Below are 10,516 nucleotides of genomic sequence, written 5' to 3' on the forward strand. Positions count from 1 at the left end.
CATCTGTATTTCGTGGATCTCTTTGCTAGCCTTATTTCTGTGGAATCTGAGAATAGATATTTCGCATCCCTTTAAAGACTACAGGGCCAAAGGAAATATCCTCCGATATCAAAGAGAGAGAAGCTTTCTGAGATACTTCTTTGTTTTCTGTGAAATCATCTCACAGAGTTACAGCTTTCCCCTCATGAAGCCTTCCCCTAAGACAGTTCTTGTGGAATTGGCAAAGTGATATTTGTAAGCCCATAGAGGGCTATGGTGAAAAAGGAAATATCCTCAGAGGAAATCGGGAAAGAAGCTTTCTGAGAAACTGCTTAGTGTTCTGTTAATTCATCTCACAGAGTTACATCTGTATTTCGTGGATCTCTTTGCTAGCCTTATTCCTGTGGAATCTGAGAACAGATATTTCGGATATCTTTGAAGACTATAGGGCCAAAGGAATTATCCTCCGATAACAAAGAGAAAGAAGCTTTCTGAGAAACTTCTTTGTGTTCTGTTAAATCATCGCACAGAGTTACAGCTTTCCCCTCAAGAACCATTTCGTTAAGACTGTTCTTCTCAAATTGGCAAAGTGATATTTGGAAGCCCATAGAGGGCTATGGTGAAAAAGTAAATATCATCAGATGAAATCTGTAAAGAAGCTTTCTGAGAAACTGCCTAGTTTTCTGTTAATTCATCTCTCAGAGTTACATCTGTATTTCGTGGATCTCTTTGCTAGCCTTATTTCTGTGGAATCTGAGAACAGATATTTCGGATCCCTTTGAAGACTACAGGGCCAAAGGAAATATCCTCCGATAACAAAGAGAAAGAAGCTTTCTGAGAAACTTCTTTGTGTTCCGGGAAATCATCTCACAGAGTTACAGCTTTCCCCTGAAGAAGCCTTTCGCTAAGACAGTTCTTCTGGAATTGCCAAAGTGATATTTGGAATCCCACAGAGGGCTATGGTGAAAAAGTAAATATCCTCAAATGAAATCTGGAAAGAAGCGTTCTGAGAAACTGCTCTCTGATGTGTGACTTCCACTCACGGGGTTACATCTGTGTTTCGTGGATCTCTTTGCTAGCCTTATTTCTGTGGAATCTGAGAATAGATATTTCGGATCCCTTTAAAGACTACAGGGCCAAAGGAAATATCCTCCGATAAGAAAGAGAAAGAAGCTTTCTGAGAAACTTCTTTGTTTTCTGTGAAATCATCTCACAGAGTTACAGCTTTCCTCTCATGAAGCTTTTCCCTAAGACAGTTCTTGGGGAATTGGCAAAGTGATATTTGGAAGCCCATAGAGGGCTTTGGTGAAAAAGGAAATATCCTCAGAGGAAATCTGGAAAGAAGCTTTCTGAGAAACTGCTTAGTGTTCTGCTAATTCATCTCACAGAGTTACATCTGTATTTCGTGGATCTCTTTGCTAGCCTTATTTCTGTGGAATCTGAGAACAGTTATTTCGGATCCCTTTGAAGACTACAGGGCCAAAGGAAATATCCTCCGATAACAAAGAGAAAGAAGCTTTCTGAGAAACTTCTTTGTGTTCTGTGAAATCATCTCACAGAGTTACAGCTTTCCCCTCAAGAAGCCTTTCGCTAAGACAGTTCTTGTGGAATTGGCAAAGTGATATTTGGAAGCCCATAGAGGGCAATGGTGAAAAAGGAAATATCCTCAGAGGAAATCTGGAAAGAAGTTTTCTGAGAAACTGCCTAGTGTTCTGTTAATTCATCTCGAAGAGTTACATCTGTATTTCGTGGATCTCTTTGCTAGCCTTATTTCTGTGGAATCTCAGAACAGATATTTCGGATCCCTTTAAAGACTATAGGGCCAAAGGAAATATCCTCCGATAACAAAGAGAAAGAAGCTTTCTGAGAAACTTCTTTGTGTTCTGTGAAATCATCGCACAGAGTTACAGTTTTCCCCTCAAGAAGCCTTTCGCTAAGACAGTTCTTGTGGAATTGGCAAAGTGATATTTGGAAGCCCATAGAGGGCTATGGTGAAAAAGGAAATATCCTCAGATGAAATCTGGAAAGAAGCTTTCTGAGAAACTGCTCTGTGATGTGTGACTTCCACTCACAGAGTTACATCTGTATTTCGTGGATCTCTTTGCTAGCCTTATTTCTGTGGAATCTGAGAATAGATATTTCGCATCCCTTTAAAGACTACAGGGCCAAAGGAAATATCCTCCGATATCAAAGAGAAAGAAGCTTTCTGAGATACTTCTTTGTTTTCTGTGAAATTATCTCACAGAGTTACAGCTTTCCCCTCAAGAAGCCTTCCCCTAAGACAGTTCTTGTGGAATTGGCAAAGTGATATTTGGAAGCCCATAGAGGGCTATGGTGAAAAAGGAAATATCCTCAGAGGAAATCGGGAAAGAAGCTTTCTGAGAAACTGCTTAGTGTTCTGTTAATTCATCTCACAGAGTTACATCTGTATTTCGTGGATCTCTTTGCTAGCCTTATTTCTGTGGAATCTGAGAACAGATATTTCGGATCTCTTAGAAGACTACAGGGCCAAAGGAAATATCCTCCGATAACAAAGAGAAAGAAGCTTTCTGAGAAACTTCTTTGTGTTCTGGGAAATCATCTCACAGAGTTACAGCTTTCCCCTCAAGAAGCCTTTCGCTAAGACAGTTCTTGTGGAATTGGCAAAGTGATATTTGGAATCCCATAGAGGGCTACGGTGAAAAAGTAAATATCCTCAAATGAAATCTGGAAAGAAGCGTTCTGAGAAACCGCTCTCTGATGTGTGACTTCCACTCACGGAGTTACATCTGTATTTCGTGGATCTCTTTGCTAGCCTTATTTCTGTGGAATCTGAGAATAGATATTTCGGATCCCTTTAAAGACTACAGGGCCAAAGGAAATATCCTCCGATATCAAAGAGAAAGAAGCTTTCTGAGATACTTCTTTGTTTTCTGTGAAATCATCTCACAGAGTTACAGCTTTCCCCTCAAGAACCATTTCGTTAAGACAGTTCTTGTCAAATTGGCAAAGTGATATTTGGAAGCCTATAGAGGGCTATGGTGAAAAAGTAAATATCATCAGATGAAATCTGTAAAGAAGCTTTCTGAGAAACTGCCTAGTTTTCTGTTAATTCATCTCTCAGAGTTACATCTGTATTTCGTGGATCTCTTTGCTAGCCTTATTTCTGTGGAATGTGAGAACACATATTTCGGATCCCTTTGACGACTATAGGGCCAAAGGAAATATCCTCCGATAACAAAGAGAAAGAAGCTTTCTGAGAAACTTCTTTGTGTTCTGTGAAATCATCGCACAGAGTTACAGATTTCCCCTCAGGAAGCCTTTCGCTAAGACATTCTTGTGGAATTGGCAAAGTGATATTTGGAAGCCGATAGAGGGCTATAGTGAAAAAGGAAATATCCTCAGATGAAATCTGGAAAGAAGCTTTCGGAGAAACTGGTTAGTGTTTTGTAAGTTCATCTCAGAGAGCTACATCTGTATTTCGTGGATCTGTTTCCTAGCCTTATTTCTGTGGAATCTGAGAACAGATATTTCGGATCCCTTTGAAGACTACAGGGCCAAACGAAATATCCTCCGACAAAAAAGAGAAAGAAGCTTTCTGAGAAACTTCTTTGTGTTCTGTGAAATCATCTCACAGAGTTACAGCTTTCCCCTCAAGAAGCCTTTCGCTAAGACAGTTCTTGTGGAATTGGCAAAATGATATTTGGAAGTCCATAGAGGGCTATGGTGAAAAAGGAAATATCCTCAAAAATAATCTGGAAAGAAGCTTTCTGAGAAACTGCTTAGTGTTCTGTTAATTCATCTCACAGAGTTACATCTGTATTTCCTGGATCTCTTTGCTAGCCTTATTTCTGTGGAATCTGAGAACAGATATTTCGGATCCCTTTGAAGGCTATAGGGCCAAAGGAAATATCCTCCGATAACAAAGAGAAAGAAGCTTTCTGAGAAACTTCTTTGTGTTCTGTGAAATCATCTCACAGAGTTACAGCTTTCCCCTGAAGAAGCCTTTCACTAAGACGGTTCTTGTGGAATTGGCAAAGTGATATTTGGAAGCCCATAGAGGGCTATGGTGAAAAAGGAAATATCCTCAGATGAAATCTGGAAAGAAGCTTTCTGAGAAACTCCTTAGTGTTCTGTTAATTCATCTCACAGAGTTACATCTGTATTTCTTGGATCTCTTTGCTAGCCTTATTTCTGTGGAATCTGAGAACAGATATTTCGGATCCCTTTGTAGACTATAGGGCCAAAGGAAATATCCTCCGATAACAAAGAGAAAGAAGCTTTCTGAGAAACTTCTTTGTGTTCTCTGAAATCATCACACAGAATTACAGCTTTCCTCTCAAGAAACCTTTCGCTAAGACGGTTCTTGTGGAATTGGCAAAGTGATATTTTGAAGCCCATAGAGGCCTATGGTGATAAAGGAAATATCCTCAGATAAAATCTGGAAAGAAGCTTTCAGAGAATCAGCTTAGTGTTCTGTTAATTCATCTCACAGAGTTTCATCTGTATTTCGTGGGTCTCTTTGCTAGCCTATTTCTGTGGAATCTGAGAACAGATATTTCGGATCCCTTTGAAGACTATAGGGTCAAAGGAAATATCCTCCAATAACAAAGAGAAAGAAGCTTTCTGAGAAACTTCTTTGTGTTCTGCGAAATCATCTCACAGAGTTACAGCTTTCCCCTGAAGAAGCCTTTCGCTAAGACAGTTCTTGTGGAATTGGCAAAGTGATATTTGGAAGCCCATAGAGGGCTACGGTGAAAAAGGAAATATCCTCAAATGAAATCTGGAAAGAAGCGTTCGGAGAAACTGCTCTGTGATGTGTGACTTCCACTCACAGAGTTACATCTGTATTTCGTGGATCTCTTTGCTAGCCTTATTTCTGTGGAATCTGAGAATAGATATTTCGGATCCCTTTAAAGACTACAGGGCCAAAGGAAATATCCTCCGATAACAAAGAGAAAGAAGCTTTCTGAGAAACTTCTTTGTTTTCTGTGAAATCATCTCACAGAGTTACAGCTTTCCCCTCAAGAAGACTTTCCCTAAGACAGTTCTTGTGTAATTGGCAAAGTGATATTTGGAGCCCATAGAGGTCTATAGTGAAAAACGAAATATCCTCAGATGAAATCTGGAAAGAAGCTTTCTGAGAAACTGGTTAGTGTTCGGTTAATTCATCTCACAGAGCTACATCTCTATTTCGTGGATCTGTTTGCTAGCCTTATTTCTGTGGAACCTGATAACAGATATTTCGGATCCTTTTGAAGCCTACAGGGCCAAAGGAAATATCCTCCGATAAAAAAGAGAAAGAAGCTTTCTGAGAAACTTCTTTGTGTTCTGTGAAATCATCGCACAGAGTTACAGCCTCCCCTCAAGAAGCCTTTCACTAAGACAGTTCTTGTGGAATTGGCAAAGTGATATTTGGAAGCCCATAGAGGGCTATGGTGAAAAAGGAAATATCCTCAGATGAAATCTGGAAAGAAGCTTTCAGAGAAACTTCTTAGTGTTCTGTTAATTCATCTCACAGAGTTATATCTGTATTTCGTGGATCTCGTTTCTAGCCTATTTCTGTGGAATCTGAGAACAGATATTTCGGATCCCTTTGAAGACTATAGGGCCAAAGGAAATATCCTCCGATAACAAAGAGAAAGAAGCTTTCTGAGAAACTTCTTTGTGTTCTGTGAAATCATCTCACAGAGTTACAGCTTTCCCCTCAAGAAGCCTTTCGCTAAGACAGTTCTTGTGGAATTGGCAAAGTGATATTTGGAAGCCCATAGAGGGCTATGGTGAAAAAGGAAATATCCTCAGATGAAATCTGGAAAGAAGCTTTCTGAGAAACTGCTTAGTGTTCTGTTAATTCATCTCACAGAGTTACATCTGTATGTCGTGGATCTATTTGCTAGCCTATTTCTGTGGAATCTGAGAACAGATATTTCGGATCCCTTTGAAGACCATAGGGCCAAAGGAAATATCCTCCGATAACAAAGAGAAAGAAGCTTTCTGAGAAACTTCTTTGTGTTCTGTGAAATCATCTCACAGAGTTACAGCTTTCCCCTCAAGAAACCTTTCGCTAAGACAGTTCTTGTGGAATTGGCAAAGTGATATTTGGAAGCCCTTAGAGCGCTATGGTGAAAAAAGAAATATCCTCAGAAAAAATCTGGAAAGAAACTTTCTGAGAAACTGCTTAGTGTTCTGTTAATTCATCTCACAGAGTTACATCTGTATTTCGTGGATCTCTTTGCTAGCCTTATTTCTGTGGAATCTGGGAACAGATATTTCGGATCCCTTTGAAGACTACAGGGCCAAAGGAAATATCCTCCGATAAGAAAGAGAAAGAAGCTTTCTGAGAAACTTCTTTGTGTTCTGGGAAATCATCTCACAGAGTTACAGCTTTCCCCTGAAGAAGCCTTTCGCTAAGACAGTTCTTGTGGAATTGCCATAGTGATATTTGGAATCCCATAGAGGGCTATGATGAAAAAGGAAATATCCTCAAATGAAATTTGGAAAGAAGCGTTCTGAGAAACTGCTCTCTGATGTGTGACTTCCACTCACGGAGTTACATCTGTATTTCGTGGATCTCTTTGCTAGCCTTATTTCTGTGGAATCTGAGAATAGATATTTCGGATCCCTTTAAAGACTACAGGGTCAAAGGAAATATCCTCTGATAAGAAAGAGAAAGAAGCTTTCTGAGAAACTTCTTTGTTTTCTGTGAAATCATCTCACAGAGTTACAGCTTTCCTCTCATGAAGCTTTTCCCTAAGACAGTTCTTGGGGAATTGGCAAAGTGATATTTGGAAGCCCATAGAGGGCTATGGTGAAAAAGGAAATATCCTCAGAGGAAATCTAGAAAGAAGCTTTCTGAGAAACTGCTTAGTGTTCTGTTAATTCATCTCACAGAGTTACATCTGTATTTCCTGGATCTCTTTGCTAGCCTTATTTCTGTGGAATCTGAGAACAGATATTTCGGATCCCTTTGAAGGCTACAGGGCCAAAGGAAATATCCTCCGATAACAAAGAGAAAGAAGCTTTCTGAGAAACTTCTTTGTGTTCTGTGAAATCATCTCACAGAGTTACAGCTTTCCCCTGAAGAAGCCTTTCACTAAGACGGTTCTTGTGGAATTGGCAAAGTGATATTTGGAAGCCCATAGAGGGCTATGGTGAAAAAGGAAATATCCTCAGATGAAATCTGGAAAGAAGCTTTCTGAGAAACTCCTTAGTGTTCTGTTAATTCATCTCACAGAGTTACATCTGTATTTCTTGGATCTCTTTGCTAGCCTTATTTCTGTGGAATCTGAGAACAGATATTTCGGATCCCTTTGTAGACTATAGGGCCAAAGGAAATATCCTCCGATAACAAAGAGAAAGAAGCTTTCTGAGAAACTTCTTTGTGTTCTCTGAAATCATCACACAGAATTACAGCTTTCCTCTCAAGAAACCTTTCGCTAAGACGGTTCTTGTGGAATTGGCAAAGTGATATTTTGAAGCCCATAGAGGCCTATGGTGATAAAGGAAATATCCTCAGATGAAATCTGGAAAGAAGCTTTCTGGGAAACTGCCTAGTGTTCTGTTAATTCATCTCACAGAGTTACATCTGTATTTCGTGGATCTCTTTGCTAGCCTTATTTCTGTGGAATCTGAGAAGTGATATTTCGGATCCCTTTGAAGGCTATAGGGCCAAAGGAAATATCCTCCGATAACAAAGAGAAAGAAGCTTTCTGAGAAACTTCTTTGTGTTCTGTGAAATCATCTCACAGAGTTACAGCTTTCCCCTCAAGAAGCCTTTCGCTAAGACAGTTCTTGTGGAATTGGCAAAGTGATATTTGGAAGCCCATAGAGGGCTATGGTGAAAAAGGAAATATCCTCAAATGAAATCTGGAAAGAAGCGTTCGGAGAAACTGCTCTGTGATGTGTGACTTCCACTCACAGAGTTACATCTGTATTTCGTGGATCTCTTTGCTAGCCTTATTTCTGTGGAATCTGAGAATAGATATTTCGGATCCCTTTAAAGACTACAGGGCCAAAGGAAATATCCTCCGATAACAAAGAGAAAGAAGCTTTCTGAGAAACTTCTTTGTTTTCTGTGAAATCATCTCACAGAGTTACAGCTTTCCCCCCAAAAAGACTTTCCCTAAGACAGTTCTTGTGGAATTGGCAAAGTGATATTTGGAAGCCCATAGAGGTCTATAGTGAAAAACGAAATATCCTCAGATGAAATCTGGAAAGAAGCTTTCTGAGAAACTGGTTAGTGTTCGGTTAATTCATCTCACAGAGCTACATCTCTATTTCGTGGATCTGTTTGCTAGCCTTATTTCTGTGGAACCTGATAACAGATATTTCGGATCCTTTTGAAGCCTACAGGGCCAAAGGAAATATCCTCCGATAAAAAAGAGAAAGAAGCTTTCTGAGAAACTTCTTTGTGTTCTGTGAAATCATCGCACAGAGTTACAGCCTCCCCTCAAGAAGCCTTTCACTAAGACAGTTCTTGTGGAATTGGCAAAGTGATATTTGGAAGCCCATAGAGGGCTATGGTGAAAAAGGAAATATCCTCAGATGAAATCTGGAAAGAAGCTTTCAGAGAAACTTCTTAGTGTTCTGTTAATTCATCTCACAGAGTTATATCTGTATTTCGTGGATCTCGTTTCTAGCCTATTTCTGTGGAATCTGAGAACAGATATTTCGGATCCCTTTGAAGACTATAGAGCCAAAGGAAATATCCTCCGATAACAAAGAGAAAGAAGCTTTCTGAGAAACTTCTTTGTGTTCTGTGAAATCATCTCACAGAGTTACAGCTTTCCCCTCAAGAAGCCTTTCGCTAAGACAGTTCTTGTGGAATTGGCAAAGTGATATTTGGAAGCCCATAGAGGGCTATGGTGAAAAAGGAAATATCCTCAGATGAAATCTGGAAAGAAGCTTTCTGAGAAACTGCTTAGTGTTCTGTTAATTCATCTCACAGAGTTACATCTGTATGTCGTGGATCTATTTGCTAACCTATTTCTGTGGAATCTGAGAACAGATATTTCGGATCCCTTTGAAGACCATAGGGCCAAAGGAAATATCCTCCGATAACAAAGAGAAAGAAGCTTTCTGAGAAACTTCTTTGTGTTCTGTGAAATCATCTCACAGAGTTACAGCTTTCCCCTCAAGAAACCTTTCGCTAAGACAGTTCTTGTGGAATTGGCAAAGTGATATTTGGAAGCCCTTAGAGCGCTATGGTGAAAAAAGAAATATCCTCAGAAAAAATCTGGAAAGAAACTTTCTGAGAAACTGCTTAGTGTTCTGTTAATTCATCTCACAGAGTTACATCTGTATTTCGTGGATCTCTTTGCTAGCCTTATTTCTGTGGAATCTGGGAACAGATATTTCGGATCCCTTTGAAGACTACAGGGCCAAAGGAAATATCCTCCGATAACAAAGAGAAAGAAGCTTTCTGAGAAACTTCTTTGTGTTCTGGGAAATCATCTCACAGAGTTACAGCTTTCCCCTGAAGAAGCCTTTCGCTAAGACAGTTCTTGTGGAATTGCCAAAGTGATATTTGGAATCCCATAGAGGGCTATGATGAAAAAGGAAATATCCTCAAATGAAATTTGGAAAGAAGCGTTCTGAGAAACTGCTCTCTGATGTGTGACTTCCACTCACGGAGTTACATCTGTATTTCGTGGATCTCTTTGCTAGCCTTATTTCTGTGGAATCTGAGAATAGATATTTCGGATCCCTTTAAAGACTACAGGGTCAAAGGAAATATCCTCTGATAAGAAAGAGAAAGAAGCTTTCTGAGAAACTTCTTTGTTTTCTGTGAAATCATCTCACAGAGTTACAGCTTTCCTCTCATGAAGCTTTTCCCTAAGACAGTTCTTGGGGAATTGGCAAAGTGATATTTGGAAGCCCATAGAGGGCTATGGTGAAAAAGGAAATATCCTCAGAGGAAATCTGGAAAGAAGGTTTCTGAGAAACTGCTTAGTGTTCTGCTAATTCATCTCACAGAGTTACATCTGTATTTCGTGGATCTCTTTGCTAGCCTTATTTCTGTGGAATCTGAGAACAGTTATTTCGGATCCCTTTGAAGACTACAGGGCCAAAGGAAATATGCTCCGATAACAAAGAGAAAGAAGCTTTCTGAGAAACTTCTTTGTGTTCTGTGAAATCATCTCACAGAGTTACAGCTTTCCCCTCAGGAACCATTTCGCTAAGACAGTTCTTGTGGAATTGGCAAAGTGATATTTGGAAGCCCATAGAGGGCTATGGTGAAAAAGGAAATATCCTCAGAGGAAATCTGGAAAGAAGTTTTCTGAGAAACTGCCTAGTGTTCTGTTAATTCAGCTCGAGGAGTTACATCTGTATTTCGTGGATCTCTTTGCTAGCCTTATTTCTGTGGAATCTCAGAACAGATATTTCGGATCCCTTTAAAGACTATAGGGCCAAAGGAAATATCCTCCGATAACAAAGTGAAAGAAGCTTTCTGAGAAACTTCTTTGTGTTCTGTGAAGTCATCGCACAGAGTTACAGTTTTCCCCTCAAGAAGCCTTTCGCTAAGACAGTTCTTGTGGAATTGGCAAAGAGATATTTG

This window comes from Macaca fascicularis, chromosome 20 (assembly GCF_037993035.2).
Source record: "Macaca fascicularis isolate 582-1 chromosome 20, T2T-MFA8v1.1".
NCBI classification, from domain to species: Eukaryota; Metazoa; Chordata; class Mammalia; order Primates; family Cercopithecidae; genus Macaca; species Macaca fascicularis.